This window comes from Ornithorhynchus anatinus, chromosome 4 (genome assembly GCF_004115215.2).
Source record: "Ornithorhynchus anatinus isolate Pmale09 chromosome 4, mOrnAna1.pri.v4, whole genome shotgun sequence".
Lineage (NCBI taxonomy): Eukaryota > Metazoa > Chordata > Mammalia > Monotremata > Ornithorhynchidae > Ornithorhynchus > Ornithorhynchus anatinus.
The window spans coordinates 85,356,529-85,377,943 of NC_041731.1; the positions used below are offsets into that span (position 1 = coordinate 85,356,529).

Below are 21,415 nucleotides of genomic sequence, written 5' to 3' on the forward strand. Positions count from 1 at the left end.
AGATATAAAATGCCTGTTTTCCCTCCTTCTTAGACTATAAGCCCCATGAGAGATTTTCTCATCTCATTATCTTATATCTACCCATCACTTAGAATAGTTCTAGGCACATAATAAGCAATTAATTATTATTATGATCATTATCATTGTCTTGTCTTATGCTGTCGAGTTGCCTCCAACCCACAGCAACGCCATGGACACATCTCTCCCAGAATGCTCCACCTACATCAGCAATCATTCTGGTTGTGTATCCATAGAGTTTTCTTGGTAAAAATGCAGAAGTGGTTTACCATAGGTTTATTCTGTGCAGCTAACTGGAGTTTCTGCCTTCGACTCTCCTCCATGCTGCTGCTGCCCAGCATAGGTGAGTTTTGACTTATAGCAGAATGCCTTCCATTTTCTAGCCACTGGACAAGCTAGGAATGGAATGGGTATGACTCTGCTTGACTCTCCCTCCCATAGTTGAGACTGGTGGAGTACTGGAAACTCTGCAGGTACAATCCTAAGAGGGAGATTTTTATTATTAGTAGTAATAATATTAAATATTTAATTTAATATTTAAAAGTACTTCTTATTCAGCAACAGGCTGCCTTTATATTTATATAATGCAGAAGGTATTGTAGTTACTCATTGAATATGTACTGCCCCATCTGCACATCCTGCACAGAGAAGCGGCATGGCTCAGTGGAAAGAGCATGGGCTCGAAAGTCAGAGATCATGGGTTCTAAGTCCAGCTCTGCCACTTGTCAGCTGTGTGACTTTGGGCAAGTCATTTAACTTCTCTGTGCCTCAGTTACCTCATCTAGAAAATGGGGAGTAAGACTGTGAGACCCATGTGGGACAACCTGGTTACCTTGAATCCACTCGGCACTAGAACAGTGCTTGGCACATAGTAAGTGTTTAACAGATACCAAAATTATTATTATTATTATTATCCTGCTAAATATGGATGAATTTGAAGAGTAGCTCTTCAGTTTGAATTTGAATTTGAAGATTTTGAATTTGAACAGTAGCTCTGTCCATCATGAAGATAAATGAGACTTTATTTTTAAAATAATTTTGAACACATAGTAGCCCTAACTGGAGAGGCATGAACTTGATACCATTAGTCATGCAATACTTGATACTGCATGGTCAGCAAGTCTACCCTAAAATGCCTGTATTAATTCAATTATTGATGCAACTGAAATTATAGTATCAAAATTGATTTGCTGATTTGTCAGTCTTTTCTCTTACTGGTCGGCCTATTTTAGGGTTTTCTGAATCAGAAATGATTTGGGGGTTTTCTAATAACTGCTACTGTTTGCTTATATGAAGAATTTTTTTCATGTGCTGAAAAATTCCATGTGGGAAGGTATAGGAAATGTTTGCCTGCAACAGGTTTGTAGAAAAGGGAGCTAATGACATGCTGTCTCTTTGCAAATAAGCTCCATGAAGTTAAGCACTGGTCCATGGGCAAGAGCATGAAAGCAATCAAGACAGATCTAATTATCTAGTACATCTAATGAGAATTAGGTAGGAACCTTAGAAGAATAAAATACACTCCAGGCCTTCTTTCTAATCTGCTTTTAGTTTTGGTTTCCATGGAAATTTGAATTCCTGGAGGCAACTCTATTGATATATTGGCTGCAGGCAGCTATATGGGATCTTAAACCAGCTGGGATCTTAAACTCAAATAATTTGCAGAGGGAGCAGGGAGGTAGTTGAGATGAGCAGTGAAGGGGAGAGTTATCAGTCAAGATGGAATGAACCAAAGAAACTTTCTGAGCTACCTTGTGGCTTTTCTTATATTTTTAGAAATAATGTGCAAGCCTGATTAAACAGTTTGGCCAGTTCTTTGCCAAAATACATTTAAATTCACATGATAAGTAATTGTAATGAAAATCCTGCTGAAGTTTAAAGTGAACATAACTAAATCATCCAAGTATTGGAAGAGTGATTACAGAGCGTGATAACTGTTAGAGCCCTGGCCCTTTATTCAATAGCTATTCCTTGATCATCTCTTTCTAGAGGGTCCTTTCTTTTTCATATTGTTCTCTCTTTGAATTGTGTATTCTGTTATTCACTTTCATCATCTTCAGTTTCTCGAAGTCCTTCTCTGACTCTTCATGCTGCTCACCAGTGCTTGCAACGCCTACCTGTTGCCAATTGAATCTTCATGTTTCTTATCTTTCCCTAGTAACAGAAAGCATTTAGGTTAGATGAAAAGATACATTTCCTGATAATGAACCTTGGAAAATACTGATATATGGAGGAAGTGTGATGGAATATCCATCCCTGCAGGTCTTCACAAACATATCAGTCAGTCCTTACTTTGTGCAGAGTACTGTACTATGCCCTTTGGAAAGTACAATATAATAGGGCTAGTAGAACCAATCCCACAAGAAGCTTGTATTCTAGAGGGACAAGCAGACATAAAAGTAAATTACATATAGGGAAAATAGTACAATAGAGTATATGGATATGTAGCTAAGTACTGAAGGGATGGGGGAAGCATTAAAGTGCTTAAGGGGAACACAGTCACATGAGTAGTTGATGCAGAGAGAAAGGCAGGTAGATGGGGATGGAGTAGTTCAGGCAGGGTTTTGAAGGAGCGGAACTGGAAAGCTCCTTATATCTTGAGAGTTTAGGACGCTTCAATTCCACCATCCTCACTTTTTTCTGTTTTGTCTTGTTTTTCCCACTTTCTTGCGCCCTTCAGTCATTAATGCGACTGATGACACATTTTGGTAAGAGCCAAAAAATAAAGTTGAAAGGACAAAGTTATCAACTCAGGGTGAATCAGATTTGAAATCTTCACAAACAGGTTTGACCAACCTTCCTCTAAAGGAAAAGGTGCAAAATAAAGTAGAATGTTAATCAGAGTACCTTCCACACTGATTGTTCAAAAAAGCAAGTTGATCATCCGGTTAGGGTAAGCAAGTGTTTTCAATCCAACCCAATCATATCAGCAGAAGGAGAAGAGTTAATCAGTGGTATTTCTATTTCTTGAGCACTTATTGTGTGAAGAGCATTGTACTAAGTGTTTGGGAGAGTACAATACATCAGAGTTGGTAGGCGCTACACTCCTCACTGTGCCTCATTCTTGCCTCTCCGGCCTTCGACCTCTGGCCCAAGTCCTACCACTGACCTGGGATGCCCTCCCTCCTCACATCCGCCAACTAACTCTCTTCCCCTTTTCAAAGCCCTAATGAGAGCTCACCTCCTCCAGGAGGTCTTCCCAGACTGGGCCTTCCCTCTGTCCCTTCTCCCCTCCCCATTCCCCTACTCCCTATCTCTGCTCTAGCCCCTTCCCCTCCCCACAGCACTTGTTTATATTTGTATATATTATTTATTACTCTATTTTATTAATGATGCATATGCATCTATGATTCTATTTATCTATTTTGATGGTATTGATGCCTGACTACTTGTTTTGTTTTGCTGTCTGTCTTCCCCTTTTAGACTGTGAGCCTGTTGTTCAGCAGGGATTGTCTCTGTTGCCAGATTGTACATTCCAAGTGCTTAGTACAGTGCTCTGCACACAGTAAGTGCTCAATAAATATGATTGAATGAATGAATGAATGTTCCCTGCCCACTGCCTCGAGAAGCCTTATTTCTTATTAGTTTTGATTAAGAAAAAAAATATTCTCCCTTGAATCTACTTCTGAGTTAAGTTTTCAGGGAAGCTGTACTCCACGTAGAATGATATGCCTTTCTTCATCAGAGTGGCAATACTTTTGTAGCAGGGCAATATTTTGCTACCACACTGGTGGCCAAAAGACTTGACTCTTACTGTGGTATATGTTAAGTGATTACTTCTTGTGAAACACCATGATAGCCACTGGGGTGCAGGCAACCTAACATGCACTCCCTTTCCCTAGAGTTTGGTCCAGAACTTGTTGGAAAGAATCTTCTCCGTTCATTAGGAATATTAGGAAAAAACTCTCATTTTTATGATACTCGTTAAATCCAGCTCATTCATCATCTCCCAAATATTTCTTCCTACTACAAACTTCTTACTAACCTTTCAACTGGTAATTTGGAGGGAAAGAAAAAAAATTTGGAAAGTAGTTTTGCTAAATTTGTTTACACACTACCTTACATTCTCTGGGTGTCTGTGTTTGTCTGCTGTGTTTCTCTTAGACTGACCTAAAATGGCCCTTAGATAGTTCCTATCTTCAAAACTATTACAAAATCATATCCCCTCCAGGTAGCTTTACCTTATTCATTTCTACTGTCCCCACTTTATATCCCCCAACTCCCCCATCACAGTTTAGTGTCCCCTAGGAATGTGAATACTCACACATCTGTATCTCTTATATACATCTCTTATATACTTAATTGCTATTACTCTATTTCTCTTTCCTAACCATAATATACTTTAGTATCTGTCTCCTCTGCTATACATAAGATCTCTAAGGGCAGAGAGCATGACTATTAAATCTGTTATACTTTCCTAAGTGCTCTGCATTTAGTAGGTGCTGTGAGGGCTTAATAATAATAATAATATTTGGTATTTGTTAAGCACTTACTATGTGTAGAGCACTGTTCTAAGTTCTGGGGTAGATACAGGATAATGAGGTTGTCCCACGTGAGGCTCACAGTTAATCCCAATTTTCCAGATGAGTTAACTGAGGCCCAGAGAAGTGAAGTGACTTGCCCACAATCACCCACCTAAGTGGCAGAACCGGGATTCAAACACATGACCTCTGATTCCCAAGCCCAGGCTCTTTCCACTGAGCCACGCTGCTTCTCCAATCTCACATCTTAATCTACCAATCCAATCCAATCTTAATCTCACATCGACCACTTGCCTGCTGTGTGAACTTGAACAACTTTTAATTTATTTGTGCTTAAGTTTTCTCATTCGTCCGATGGGGATTGAATGTCTGTCTTTCATCGTACTTAGATTGTGGTCCTCTTGTGGAACAGGGACTATTTCCAACCTGATTGTGTTATAGCGTTCAATCAGTCAGTGGACTTTATTGAGAGTTTACTGTGTGTAGAGCACTGAACTAAGTGCTTGGGGAAGTGCAATACAACAGAGTTGGTAGATATGTTCTCTGACCAAAAGGAGCTTATGGTCTAGAGGGAGGGGATTTCAGGATAGATTCTATAGTCTATCAATTCAGCAGAATTTAGCATAGTTCTTGGCACAGAGTAAGCACTTAAAAATGGCACAGTGAAAATGATAATAGTAGTAATAATTAATGTCTATAAAAATAAAAAATAAAAATGAATATTCTTCGTATGGTTAGAGTCCATTTGTTGATCTCCTTTTGCACTGATACCTATGTATGGAGATGTTTAAAATTCCAATAATTCAGGATTTCATATTATTTTCTATTCCTCTGAAGGTCTGGAATATACTCAAGTCTCCTTTTCTATTTTGCAAATCTGGTCACCCAATATCAGGTGAAAATTATATCAGACACACAGTGAAATTTCTTATCTGTTACAATGATCCAGTCTATAGCCTCATATTTATTTTTTATTTTATTTTTGCAGCTCAAAACCAAAAATAATATAGTGGATCTTTTTCATATGAACTCTGATGTCAAATATTTGGAATGGAGCCAGGATTATAAAATTCTTGACCGTGTGGCCCCATAGGAATAAAATGGCCATTTCTTTTCAGAATAGTCATATATAATCCCCCACAGAACACACCACTTTCAATGTATAGGTCTTATCCATATTCAAGAATAAAAATCATTTAAAAAATCTTTCTACCCTTAGATACATGACATTTCCTGAACTCCATGTACATTTATAGATCATATTAGCAGTCATAGAATTCATGAACTTCTCAGAAAATCCAGTCATCAAATCTGCTTCAATTATTTTATCTGGATTTGTTCCACATATTTATATATGAAAACATCATGGTTGAAAAGTAGTAAAAGCTTCATGAAGATACTACATTACAAGAATAATATCCTATATCATCATTACAAAAGCATGATTTTGTTCAATTAAAACCTTGGCCTTGACTTATTCAGATACATGGCATTGGACATTTCTGTATCTTAAGATATTTGCCATATATTTTCTAAAAGGCAAAGACACTCAGAATTTTGCAAATTAAGCATATTGAATTTGAGGTGCTGACAGGACATCCATATAGCAGTGTCCTGGAAGCAGGAGGAATTGCAAGATTGCAAAAGATGTGAGAGACCAGGGCTAGCGAGGTAGATGTGTTGACAGCACTGATGTAGAAGTTGAAGCTACCGTTGCAGATTAGTTCCCCAAAAGAGTGGTGTAAAATGACAAGAGAAGGGGATCCATAAAAAATGACTTGTATGACACACAATTATGGCAGGAAATGTGTCTGCTAATTCTGTTGGATTGTACTCTTCCAAATACTTAGCACAATGTTTTGCACATAGTAAGCATTCAATAAATACCATTCAGTGATTGCTTTATTATGGGGTAGGAGTCAGAGGAAGTGCAGCCTAAAGAGACTGAGAGGAAAAAGTTGGTCAGAATATAGGAGGAAAATGAGAAGGGACCTCTGTCAGTAAAACCAAACTAGATAGCTTTTCTAGGGGAAGAGTATGGTATACAGAGTTCAAAGCAGATGGTTGAGGAAGATTAGGAGAGAGTAAAGTTCGTTTGTTTGTTGAGAAGGATATCATTGATCAAACAATCAGTGTTATCTATCGATTACTTACTGTGTGACCTCAAAAGGGTTTCAGGATAGTGAAGGGGCCAGAAACTAGATTGTAGAGGGCCCATATTAGAGTTGGGAGAGAAATGGAAGATTATCAATCTTATTATCACCCATCTTCAAAACCCTCCTATAATCACATGTCCTCCAAGAGGGCTTCCCAGACTAAGCCCTTTATTTCCCCTGCCCGCCTTCCCTTCTGCATCAACTATGAACTTGAATGTGTACCCCTTAAGCACTTTAATGATCCAGCTCCACAATATGCATGTACATATTATTGTATTCTACTGTTTCCCTTATCCTATTTTGTGTCTCTCCCTGTAAATTTTAAGATCCTTGGGGAAAGGGTTAGTGTCTCCCCATTATGTTGTAGTGTACTTTCCCAAGTACTTAGTAAAGTACTCTGCCTATAGTAAGCAACCAATAATATCAATGATTGACTAACTGATTGAAAATGAAGAAACTTTCAAGCTCAGGCTGATGACTGCAATTATATTAAATGGGCCATGGTTCTGACAAGTCAGTGTAAAGGAGAGGGGAGGGACCGGCAATGACAACATTTATATGCATAACTTTATATCCTGCCATTTTTTCTATCTGTACTTTATCTCACATCTCCCTTCCCAGTGGCCTATGGAAAATAGAGGATCCCATCTTGAAGTTCATTCATTCATTCATTCGATCATATTTATTGAGTGCTTACTGTGTGCACAGCACTTTATTAAGGTCTTGGGAGAGTACAATGCAGCAGTAATCAGTCACATTCCTTGCCCATAGAGGGATTACAGTTTAGAGTGGGGGAGACAGACATCAATACAAATGAATAAAATCACAGAGAGGTACATAAGTGCTGTGGGAGTAAAGGGAGCAAGTCAGGGTGACACAGCAGGAAGTGGGAGAAGAGGAAATGTAGGGCTTAGTCTAAGAAAGCCTCTTGTATGAGATTTGCCTTCAGTGAGCTTTTAAACAGGGGAAGAGTAATTGTCTGTAGGATTTGAGGTGTGAAGGTGATTCAGGCCAGAGGCATGAAGTGGGTCCGGTGTCTGTAGTGAGACAGGCAAGAGCAAGGCACAGTGAGATGGTCAGCACTAGAGGAGTGAAGTAGAAGAGCTGGATAGTAGAAGGAGAGAAGTGAGGTGAGATAGGAGGGGGCAAGGTGGTGGAGTGCTTTAAAGCCAATGGTTAGGAGTTTTTGTTTGATGTGGAGGTGAATGGGCAACCCCTGGAGTTTTTTGAGGAGTGGGGTGATACGTCCTGAATGCTTTTGTAGAAAAAGGATCTTGGCAGCAGAGTGAAGTGTGGTCTGGAGTGGGGAGAGAGGATGCTGGGAGGTCAGTAAGGAGGCTGATGCAGTAATACAGGCAGGATTGCATGAGTGATTACACTGACATGGTAGCAGTTTGGATTGAAAGGAAAGGGTGGTTTTTAGTTATGTTGTGAAGGTGGGACCGACAGGATTTAGTGATGAATTGAATATGGAGGTTGAATGACAGAGAGGAGTCAAGGATAATGCCAAGGTTAAAGGCTTGTGAGACAGGAAAGATGGTGGTGCCATCAAGTTCAAGATGGCCAATTGATTTTATGAGGTTGCTTCCAACTAGCGTGAGAAATAACCTCTCTAGCTTCCTCTGATCTTGGGATCATGACATACCATGAACTTAACTGAGGGAAACAGAGCAAAATTGATCTGCACTGGATATAATGTCCTTTCACAACCACAGAGCATTCTCTCTCCTCACATCCAGGAAACTTCCTACCCACCCCCTCCTTTAATCAGGTATTCCCTGATTAATTCCTAACTGATCCTAGTCATAACTTTTCTCTGAGTCAATGTGCATATGCTACATAAAACTTTGCATTTTCAATCTGGAGTTTTCATGGTGTATGCAGCTGTACAATCCAGCGTGGCTCAGTAGAAAGAGTCCGGGCTTGGGAGTTAGAGGTCGTGGGTTCAAATCCCCGCTTGCCAGCTGTGTGACTGTGGGCAAGTCACTTCACTTCTCTGGGCCTCAGTTCCCTCATCTGTAAAATGGGGATTAAGACTGTGAGCCCCACGTGGTACAACCTGATCATCTTGTATCCCCCCAGTGCTTAGAACAGTGCTTTGCACAGAGTAAGCGCTTAACAAATACCACCATTATTATTATTATCCCACTTTGGAGAATATCTGCTACCGGTGCCTTTGCAGTGCGGCTTCCTACAATGCCAGCAGGACTTCTGCTAGGGAAGCTTTTCCTGGCATTGCCCTTGAACTGAAACATGGGCAGTTTCTCTGACACAGCTGGTTCTATGGTTCTTTGCACAGGGGAAGAGGAAAGGTTGAGTGTTGAGAACGGGAGACATGAGGGCTGTGGGAAGAGAGGGAGAAGGTCATGAGGGGCAGAACAGAAAAGCTTGAAATATGCTAGGGCATGGATGTGATCATCTGGAGGCTCCTGGTCTCTGTACCAATGCCCAAGGTTGACCACAGCTTCCTGACTATAGACAAAAAAGTAAAATGAAGACAGGTTTAGCTGACCATTAGGAAGACTTCAGCCTGCAGTGAATGGCTACATCTGGGATTCCATAACTCTCCACCACCCCTAGGCCAAAATTCTCTGGTTACAATGTCTGCTAACTCTTTTGGTCTGTTTTCCCCGTGAGAATGTAAAGCCCTGAAGGGCAAGGACATAATCTTCTACTTTTACTGTATGTTCTTAAGCATATTGTTCCGTGCTCAGTAAACTGTGAGTGCTCGGTTGTGATAATAATTGATAATGACAATGATTTCTTGGGCTTTATTTTCCTTTCAATATCCTTTGTCACTGACTGTATATAAAATCATTTCTGACTCTTGTTTTTTAAAATGGACATTTTCATTTCATCAAGATGGCTGCTCCGAGGAATCCATTCCTTATGGTTGATAGGGCATCCTTGCGCTTACCTAGAAAGGCTTAGGTCTAAAGATAAGGAGTTACAGACATTTGCGCATTATTTTACTTGCTCCTGAGCTTTTCAGAGGAATTTTTATCCTTCTTTTAAGTTAGGAGAACTAGCAGAACTGATTTTTAAATAGTCTATCTCCAGCTGTCTCCTTGTTTGGGTCCCTGGATGATTTCTCTATGTGAAATTGACTTTCATCTCTTTTTTTTTTCCAGGTGAAAGGTTTACCAGTAGGTTGTCTAAGAAGGAAACCAACTGAAATATCCCAGGCTCAGAAATGAACATATAATCTTCCAGAGGGAGGCTTGTTGTAATGGTGAGCCTGAATAGTGCTGCCTCTGCCCAGGGGGTTTGCTCACTTCCTTTGCCCTTCTCCCACACTGACCAAAGTGGCAATGGCAATTAGAAACCACTCAGGAGATGTGGGACAAGTCATCTTTTTTGTGAAAATGGCAATTTTCATAGCTCTGAGGTCGTCTCCTTAAGGAAAAAAGGTATATTAATTTTTGATAGTAATTTTCTGTTCATGTATTTAACAGTCAGGTTTTTACTGGAAATTACATGCTTACTGATTTGGCTAGGAAATATATCTTATATATCCAGATAGGTTTTCAGAGCATTGTTGTGTATGAGCATGGCCTAGTGGCAACAGCATGGGCTTGGGAGTCAGAGGTCATGGGTTCTAATTCTGAACCCACCACTTGTCTGCTCTGTGATCTGGGCAAGTCACTTAACTTCTCTGTGCCTAGTTATCTCATTTGTAAAATGGGGATTGAGACTGGGAGCTCCACGTGGGATAGGAATTTGTCCAACCTAATTACACTGCATCTACATGATTCATTCACCCCACACATCCAGTCCGTCACCAAAGCCTGCCGATATCACCTTTACAACATCGCCAAGATTGTCTCCTCTCCATCCAAACCACTACCTTGTTAATACAATCACTTATCATATCCCCACTGGATTACTACATCAGTATCCTTTCTGATTTCCCAACCTCCTGTCTCTCCCCACTTCAGTTTATATGTCACTCTGCTGCCCGATTATCTTTCTAAATAAACGCTATGGGCATGTCACCCCCTTCCCTAAAAATCTCCAGTGGTTGCCTATCAACCTTCCTATCAAGCAAAAACTCCTCACTATTGGCTTCAAAGCTCTCCACCACCTTGCCCCTCTTACATCACCTCCCTTTTCTCCTTCTACAGCCCAGACCACACGCTCTAATCCTTCTCCCCTGTTTAGACTGTGAGCCCGTTATTGGGCAGGGATTGTCTCTATCTGTTGCCGAATTGTACACTCCAAGTGCTTAGTACAGTGCTCTGCACATAGTAAGCGCTCAATAAATACTATTGAATGAATGAATGAATGAATCTACCACAAGGCTTAGAACAGTGCTTGGCACATAGTAAGTGCCTAAAAAACAATTATTATTATCATTTATTATTATGAGGTTGCTAAGATTAGTGGTAGTAGCAATAACAACTAGTAAATATTCACGGGGTACAGAGCACTGTAATAAAGACTGGGAAAAATCAATCAATCCATCAGTAGTATTTATTTAGTGATTATTCTGTGCAGAGTACTGTAATAAGCACTTGGGAGAGTACAATACAACTGAGTTGGTACTCATGTTTCCTGCCCATCAGTTGCTTACAATCTAGATGGGAAGGGGTGGAAATGCATTAAAATAAATTTATTCTTCTGGGGCTGATGGTGGAGTAAATATCACTTTTTAAAGGCAAACATCTAAATACAAAGACAATTTAGAAAGGAGAGGGAGTAGGAAAAATGAATGTAAAGTAGGGAAAAATCTGTTGGAGGATATATAATTTTAATACGTCTTTGAAGATAGGAAGAGTGGTGGTCCGTCACATATTAAGGGAGAGGGAGATGTGGGGATGATGGGGGTAAGGACACTGCTCGGTCAGCAGTTAGATAGTTGAAACTGAGACTGTAGACTGCAAATTCGCTGTGGGCAGGGAAAATTTCTGCTAATTATGTCGTATTGTCCTCTCCCATGCACTTAGTACAGTGTTCTGCACATAATAAATAGGTGCTCAGTAAGTATCATTGATTGATTGGCTGATCATCCAACTGTTATATTGTACTCTCCGAAATGCTTAATAAAGTGCTCTGCACACAGTAAGTGATTAATAGAGAAGCAGCGTGGCTCAGTAGAAAGAGCACGGGGTTTGGAGTCAGAGGTCATGAGTTCAAATCCCAGCTCTGCCAATTGTCAGCTGTGAGACTGTGGGCAAGTCACTTAACTTCTCTGTGCCTCAGTTACCTCATCTGTAAAATGGGGATTAAGACTGTGAGCCCCACGTGGGACAACCTGATTCCCCTTTGTCTACGCCAGCGCTTAGAACAGTGCTCTGCACATAGTAAGCGCTTAACAAATACCAACATTATTATTATTAATAAAAATGATTGATTGAGGTACCGTGAATTGGTTGGTGTTAGAGAACAAAGTCAGTGCTCTGAATTGTAGGAAATCAATAAGGTAAGGTAGGAGAGGACAATCTGATTAAGTACTTTAAAACTGATGATAAAAATTTCTGTTTGATGCAGAGGTGGACGGTAACAACTGGAGAGCTTTGAGGAATTGGAACTGAATGTTTTTTTAGAAAAATGATCTGAGCAGCCAAGTGAAGTAGGGATGAAAATATGGAGAAACAGGAGGCAAGAAAGCCAGTGAGGAGATGTGACCAGTCACATCTAGGCCAGGAAGATGATCTTTGCTCAATACTACCAGAGGGATTGGCAGGGAGCTATAGAAAACATTAACACTTCCCATAGCCTCCAGAGCTACGGACCCCAGAAGGGCTGGGTGAGCAATAAGGCTGAATAATTAGAACCGGAATGAAAAAATTGCTTTGGGTTTTTTCACACAATCCTACTTCATACCAAATATGGACCACAGAAGAGAAGAGGATCAGGAATAGGCAAAATAGGCAAGATATATCTGAGGAGGGGAGTCCATGAACTCTTGGCAGTAGGTTGTAATTCTGTTACACAGATGTGGCAAGTTGCTTCTACCAGAGCCAAAGAATGTCCACTCTGTGGTGCTAAGTGACCGATCTGACCTCGTCTCTGGGAGAGTGAGTGTTCTAGGATCTTCCCCCTTGGGTGAAAGATAGCCCATTTTCAAAGGGGGAATTTGAAAGGAAGCCCATTTGAGATAGTTTGAGAGATAGATTGAAGTGGTTTGAAAGGTTTGAGTGGTTTAGGGTTACTTGAAAGGAAACCCATTTGGGGTGACTTTGAAAGGTAGCTCAGGAGACAACATCTCCTTCCCAGTTTTACCAACTGCTAGAAGTTGGGTAGCATGCTAACCAGTGTCTTGTCTTATGTTTTCGACTCACCTCCAACCTATTGCAATTCAATGATCTTCCATGATCTTTTCTGATCTCCCAACCTCCTGTCTCTCTCCGCTTCAGTCTATACAGCTGGTCTCAGCTATGGGAAGGAGAGTCAAGCAGAGGCATACATTCCATCCCTAGAATGGGCAGTTGCTAGTGAGTGGAAGGTAATCTGCTACAAGTCAAATCTCAGTTGGGCTGGGAACATTATCTTGCTACAGAAACACTCTGGGCATGTCACCCCCTCATCAAAATTCTCCAGGGGTTGCCTATCAACCTTTGCATGAACCAAAAACTCCTCACTATTGACTTCAGAGATCTCCAATACCTTGCCCTCTCCTACCTGACCTCCCTTCTCTCCTTCTATAGCCCAGCCGGCACACTCCACTCCTCTGCCACTCACCTCCTCACAGTCCCCCGTTAGCGCCTGTCCCACCATCGACCGCAGGCCCACGTCCTACCTCAGGCCTGGAATGCCCTCCCTCCTCACATCTGCCAAACTAGCTCATTTCCTCCCTTCAAAGCCCTAATAAGAGCTCACCTGCTCCAGGAGACCTTCCCAGACTGAACATCTCTTTTCCTCTGTTCCTCCACCCCTCCCCATCACCCCACTCCCTCCCTGTCCTCTACCCTATTCCCTGCCCCACAGTACTTGTGTATATTTATACATATTTAATATGCTATTTATTTTATCAATGATTTGCACGTATCTATAATTCTATCTTTTTGATTCTATTTATGCATGCCTACTTGTTTTGTTTTGTTGTCTGTTTCCCCCTTCTATACTGTGAGCCCAGTGTTGGGTAGGGATTGCCTATATGTTGCCAAATTGTACTTTCCAAGCACTTAGGACAGTGCTCTGCACACAGTAAGTGCTCAATAAATACTATTTAATGAATGAATGAATGAACACATCTCTCCCAGAACACCCTACCTCCTCTGCAATCATTCTCGTAGTGTATCCATAGAGTTTTCTTAGAAAAATACAGAACTGGTTTAACACTGCCTTCTTCCACACAGCAAACTTGAGTCTCCATCCTCGACTCTTCCATGCCACTTCTGCTCAGCACAATTGAGTTTTGACTTGTAGCAGATTACCATCCACTCACTAGCCACTGCCCATTCTAGGGATGGAATGTATGCCTCTGCTTGACTCTCCCTCCCATAGCTGAGACTTGTTGAGTACTGAAAATTCTCCAGATGCGATTCTGAGAGGGGTGCTAACCAGTTTACTTTTTGCTAATCAGTCTAGGAATAGCTTTGCCTTCCATAGATCTCATCTCACAATTCCATGTACTGTAATCTTCATAAACCTGTTTCTATCACCCATAACCCTCAAGTCTGTGACTCCATTTCCGACCCTCCAATCCACAAGCTCAAGAGTTACACAGCTGCTGGTTCCGGCTGGTGACAGGAGACTAGTGCAGAAGTAAAGACTGGATACAGTAAGTGCTTAGATCACCATAGTAGCGGTTTGTAGAGGAAGGATTTGGAGATGTTGTCAAGATAGAACCTAGAGGATTTGGTGACAGATTGTATAAGTGGCTTGAAGGAAATGGATGAGTTGGGGTTAATGCCAAGGTAATGGGCTCATGAGGCAGGCAGGGATGGGCTCATGAGGCAAGGAGGATAGTGGTGATGTCTATAATAATGGGAAAGATCAGGGGACAACAAGGGTTTTGACATACTTGGAGGTTTTGGTGGGTGATCCAGCTAGAGTGGTACTGAAGACAGGAGGAAATATACAACTTCAGGAATGGAGCGGTGGGCAGGGAATGTATCTGTTTATTGTTATATTGTAATCTCCCAAGCACTTAGTACAGTGCTCTGCACATAGAAAGCACTCAATAAATATGATTGAATGAATTAATGAAAGGGAAGGATTGGAAAGGTAGATTCATTCATTTAATTGTGTTTATTGAGCACTTACTGTGTGCAGAGGACTGTGCTAAGCGCTTAACATTGTAGATGTGGGGATCATCTTTGTAAAGATGGTAGTTGAAGCTGTGGGAATGAGGCTGTAGTTGGAGAATTAGAAGGACACCCAAAACTGACCCTTGTGGGACTCTTCTGACAATAAGACAAGTTCCGTGGTGCCCTCAGGGTTCACAATTGAAGAACTACAGTGCTCTACAGGGAGTTGTTGACAGACACTTAGAGAAAGATGAAATAATAAAAACTCTAAAACATCACAACAGACAAGAACAAAGTTAAGAAGAATAAGGCCAAGAGACTACTGCGTGGCTCAGTGGAAAGAGCATGGGCTTTGGAGTCAGGGCTCATGAGTTTGAATCCCAGCTCTGCCACTTGTCGGCTGTGTGACTGTGGGCAAGTCACTTAACTTCTCTGTGCCTCAGTTCCCTCATCTGTAAAATGGGGATTAAGACTGTGAGCCCCATGTGGGACAACCTGATTCCCCTATGTCTACCCCAGCGCTTAGAACAGTGCTCGGCACATAGTAAGCGCTTAACAAATACCAACATTATTATTATTATTATTATTATTACTGCTATAGGGGCAGGGTATCCGCCATAGAGCCCAGCAACTATTGAACCATCAATCGATCATATTTATTGAGAGCTTACTGTGTGCAGAACACTGTAGTAAGTGCTTGGGAGAGTATAACATAACCATATAAAAGAGTTGGTAGACACATTTATCATGATAATGTTGTCTTGTTTTTGTTTTGTTCTGTTTTGCTTTGCTGTCTCCCCCAGTTAGACTGTGAGCCCATTATTGGGCAGGGCTTGTCTCTATCTGTTGCTGAATTGTACCTTCCAAGTGCTTAGTACAGTGCTCTGCACATAGGAAGTGCTCAACAAATACTATTGAATGAATGAACATCCCCTGCCCACAACAAGCTTACAGCCTAGATAGTTACAACCACCTCAATACGTCAAAGTCATAGTAACAGTTATGGGCTTCCACATGTATTAGAAGTTGAGAAGGCATTCGGCTGATGTTTTTCACTCTTTTTCAGGTTGGAGCAGGGGCTTATACGATGTCCCAGTGGCATAGGAGGTGAGCAGGCCGTCTGTCCTGTTGAAGGCTTCTCCACCCATAACCAGGAAGCAGCTAAGGCCTCACTTTTTGATGGTGATTTCTCACCCCTTCCCACACTCACATCTGGTATTTTCATTTAATTTTAACAACTTCATGGAAGTTAAACATTTCCCTGAAGATAAGGCAATGGATATCATTTATTGAGCACCCAGAGGATGCTTAGAACTGAACTACATGACTCAGTTATTGCTTGTTTTCTGGATGTATTATAAAGGAGAACACACACACACATTTGTAATCATGATGCGTTTACACAAAGACAAATTGCACGGTTCAAGGGGAATGGTCAAATAAAGAATTATGGTGATGGGATGGAGAATTGGTAGAGGTAATCTCAGAAAATTTCCTTGTAGATGTGGCTGGTGAGAATATTTAATGGATGGGAGAGACTGTGGAATGACAGATGATAGAAAGGACACATTTTTAAGCATATGGACCACACACATAGACCACCCCCAACTATAAAGTTGACTGAAAATTATTTTCAATCCAAACAAGCGATGGGGTCTTCTACTTTTTGATATTGTCTGATTAAATTATTTAGGCACTGAAAACATGAATTGTTTTATCAAAGGGAAAATTGCAGCATAGCTAAGTGGAAAGAGCACGGGCTTGGGAGTCAGAGGTCATGGGTTCGAATCCCTCCTCACCACTTGACAACTGTGTGACTGTGGGCAAGTCACTTAACTTCTTTGTGCCTCATTTACCTCATCCGTAAAATGGGGATTAAGACTGTGAGCCTCACATGGGACAACCTGATTACCTGTATCTACCCCAGCGCTTAGACCAGTAATCTGCACATAGTAAGTGCTTAACAAATACCAACGTTATTATTATTATTGAGAAATAAAATAGGAGTAAAGTGTTTGGAGTCTTCAGAGTTGGCAGCTACTGAAATGCCTCTATTTAGGGCTCTTTCATGCCAGCGCCTCATCCATGATTTAAAAGACTGTCAACTGCATTGACCAATAGGGGAATTATCTTTCTAATGAAAGCTTATCTTCTAAGTGGTTGTCATCACTGTTGTAGATAACTCTGAAGAGTAGAAATGATTACTTTTGCATACTGTACATTGTTAACATGCTTTACTTGTCAAAATCTACAATACCACAAACAGTGCTGTCATTGTGTATTATTAATTTGCCTTTCACAAAGACAAAGGCACAAGGTATGCTAAGCATAAAGCTAGCATGACAGAGTCCTTTGTACAACCTAAATAAATATATCACTGTCATTTTGAAATCATCCGCGTTTCGTGATCCTTTTGTTCTGTTACTTGTAGGAGGTTAAGGGAGAGGGAAAGAGGAAAAGGGAGACAGCTCATTGACTTTCCTTGCATATATCTATACCGATTTTAACCTTGCACATAAAAGGTCAAACGTAAAATTATTTCCTAGGAGCAGCTGTCTTCAGAGGTTTGAATTAACATAGATGGAGAGCACCCTAGGAAAAAAAGTTCATTTTCCTTTAATTGGATTAAGACAGGCCCCATCCATACTGAGAGGATGAGTTTCACCAGAGTAGAAACTGCTAGGTTGACAGAAAGGGATTAATTTATGGGCTTCTGTCAGGTTGTTGACTAATAACATATTGATCGTCTCTGTAAGATATGCAGAGTGTCTGTCAGAAAGAGAGACACTTTGGAATTGAAAATTGCTAGCATATCTGACATGATCAAAGTTAGATTAATATTATTAAGGAGTTGCTAGCGAGCTGTGATTTACCTTGGAGACCAAAGAAATTTGTGTCATGGGCCTTGGAATGAATATCATAAACAGTCACTGTGCTCATCCATACAGTAAAGGGAAAGTGACTGATTTGTGTAGCTTCCTAGTTCTTTTTCCTTTTTTTCATGTGTTCCAGCACACATATTGAACTACCACAGCTTAATCCCAGTGGAGCCTGCAGGTGGTATTGTCCTTGCATTGAGAAGTTATTAAATTCTTAAGGTCACCATAAAAAAGGTTCCATTAAATTGAGTTAATAAAAATATTGGGCAAAGGTTCGTGAAGAGCACAGATGTCAAAGTATTGGGAATTGGAGTGTCTCCTATGATACCAGGCTAAAAGAATAATTTAAACCACATGACAATGTAAAAATGCTAAAAATTCCACTTGGATTTATTTTTGTGTACATGGATGAGACAGAGGCACTTTTCTTCTGAAAAAATGCACACATGCGCACACACACACATATGCATACATTATACACATAAGCATATGATATATGCATCTATATGTATGCATATATATGACCTGTGCATATATACACACGTATATCACAATTATTTGTTTCCAGTTGAGAGTTCAGACTATTCTTTCACTGATTTTATTCTTTCTCACTCTCCAGCTTTGTCTTCAACAAATTCATCCGAGTAAATAGGTGAGTGAGTGAGTGTGTGTGTGTGTGTGTGTGTGTCCCGCTGAATTCTGGAAATCATTCCCAGCTCTGCATTCCAGTTCTCCAGTTCATCTTGCCACGAGCATCAGCAATCTAAGAGAGTAATACTGCTTCTAGGGTTATATTACAAACTCTTCCTGGGAAGCAGCTATTCAAGAGGCAAACTCATCGCTTGTCCTTAGTTTTTCAGACTTCCACAATATGTTCTGAGGGCTGCTGATCCAGTCATTACTCTTCTACTATGACTGTGTCATCATAATACACACATAGAGGGAACGGATGCATCGTTTTGCCCATTATTTGGAACTATCCATATTCCTCCTCTGCACCTAATTCCGTGAGCAAAATAATCAATTTCATACCATCTAAATTCTTGAAGCACCAGTGGTTGGTAAGAGTACTGTGCATTTGGCATAACTAATTATTCCTTTAATACCGCATTTTTGCTGTGGAGGTGTATTTGAGATATGGAAGGGCAATAACACAACAAGCAAACACTAAAGAGCAGTCTATGGTTCACAGTAGAGGACCCCCAAGAAGTTCTTTTATATATTCAGATTGTTTTTATTCAGTCAATATCTCTTCTCGTGTGTCTTTTCCCCAGTCCACCCTGCTCACATTATTTTAGGTCATGAACATCCTGTGAGCTAGGAACTACGTCAGATTTAATAACCTAGTTTCCTTTTCCCAGTGCTGGCTACAGTACTTAATTCAAAATAAGCTCTTAATAAGTGCAATTATAGTTGTTTAATTGTAATAAATTAACAAGCATGATATCGTATGTCTTTTTTCCCTAGAAAGTTTAGAGAAGACATTTCATTAATGACACTCCTACATCTCATAGAATTGGATACTTGATAAAAACTGACCCTCCCGTGGTCCATTCAATATCAGCAAGTTGGAAATTTGATTTTACAATTGGCTTGTCAATTTTTCAATATTAGTTAACGCTTTTAGATGTTTTACAAGAATGTCAGGTTAATAATAATAAAATTTAAAGCTCATTCGAAACAGAAGCATAATTCTGTAATGGAAATAAATGGAAACACATACTATGAATCTGGTTAGTAAACCTATTTTGAAGTTTTAAAAAATCAATTTTTCTGAGCCCAAGAATTAATGAAGAATGAGATTGCTTTTAAAATTTGGTTATTTGTTTATAGGAACATGCAAATGGAATAAAATGAATTGATCTAATTTAAAAGATTAATTTTGGTATCAAAATGTATAATGAGACATTCATTTATAGATTTTCCTTATCAAATATGTTCCCCTACTTCTGACCTGAGCCCCTGTGTTTCATCACAAACTTTCCTTTGAAACCTTTGGCCCTCATTGATGGGCCACAATCTGATCCTTCCTGCTTCCAACCATCCCTGAAACAATGGTTTTTGCTAGCCCACTAGCTCCTGGACTGGAAGCATCCTAGGATCTCCAGTAAGGCTTATTCTAAGACTTTAAGGGCTGCCAACTAAACATGTCTGTAAGAAGGTGGATTTTGCTTATCTCTTGAATATTTTTCACCATTCTATGCACTCCAATTTGGAGCCCTCACCTCAAACACCAAAATTTAGATCCCGTTCGGCTTTGAATTGACACTGGTGTCTGCTAGTCTAAATAGTAGTAAGAGTAGAATCAATTGAGCAGGTATATACTCATTCAATAGTATTTATTGAGTGCTTACTATGTGCAGAGCACTGTACTAAGCGCTTGGAATGAACAAGTTGGCAACAGATAGAGACAGTCCCTGCCGTTTGACGGGCTTACAGTCTAATAATGCAATGCCCTGCACTGTCTTCTGGAAGTACTAAATAAAGAAGTTACACCTTCCCCAGCCACAAGGGGCTTACTCTCTATTTGTTTTAATGTTGTGATATAGGTTATTCATTCATTTATTCGATCATATTTATTGAGCACTTACTGCAAGCAAAGTACTGTACTAAGTGCTTGTAAGAGTAAAATGCAACAACAAGCAGACACATTCCATGTCCACAATGAGCTCACAGTCTAGAGAGTGGGTAGTAGCGAGGTTTATTGTTCACAAGCCAATTCTGTCTTTAGTAAAGACTAGAAAGGAGCAATATTACTGAAAAGCATTGCCACTGAGATTTTATTGGTGTGAATAATAAAAATATAAACTATGAACACCAAAGCATTTTAACATTTTATAAATTTAAATATGACATTTATGGTTCTTTTTTAGTACTTACCTCATATTTTTTTAGATGGAAGGTCTTACTCTATGAAAATATTTAGTACCCATAGTTTATGGGTGATTAGATTTGATACCCATGTGACACATTCACACAGGACTCTAATAAATGACAATTGTCAGTGTTTGGATTTAATAAGCATGTTAATCACTTCTCTTTCCCCATTCATTCAGCCAATCAATTAGTGTTATTTATTGAGTGCTTACTATATACAAAACACTGTTCTAAGCTCCTGGGAGAGTAAAACAGAATTGCCAGTCATGTTCCCTGTCTATAATGAGCACACAAGCTGCAGGAGGAGACACACATTAATATAAATGAATAAGTAATTTATAATGTATAATTTAAACAGATGAACATCAGTACTGTGTGGTTAGGAATGGGGTGAATATCAAATGTCCAAAGGTCAGAGATCCACAGTCATTTATGACATAGAAGGGAGAGAGAGCCGAGGAAAAGGGGGCTTAATTGGGAAGGCCTCTTGGAGGAGATTAATTTATTCAATTGTAATTACTGAGTGCTTACTGTGTGCAGAGCACTGCACTAAGCACTTGGGAAAGTACAATACAACAATAAACAGTGACAATTCCTGTCCACAATGAGCTCACAGTCTAGAGACAGTGTGACAGATAGTGCAAATAAATGAAATTACAACAATCTGCCTTTTTAGTGACTGTTTGTGATCCCGTGAACAACCACAAGGGAGAGACTTGGCAAAGGAGCTGATGGGCTTTACTTGAAGGCAGGTGATTGCTGGCCTATGGGGGTGGAATATGGAGGGAGACTTGGCTTTTTCTCCCTGT

At 40.2% G+C, this 21,415-nt stretch overlaps 1 non-coding gene across 1 annotated transcript; it reads right to left on the reverse strand.

Moving 5' to 3' along the window:
- Positions 1 to 371: 371 nt before the first annotated feature.
- On the reverse strand, positions 372 to 509 carry LOC114811583. Its single transcript, XR_003759279.1, has one exon. It is a non-coding gene; the product is annotated as a small nucleolar RNA SNORA7 (small nucleolar RNA).
- Between the last annotated feature and the right edge of the window lie 20,906 nt (positions 510 to 21,415).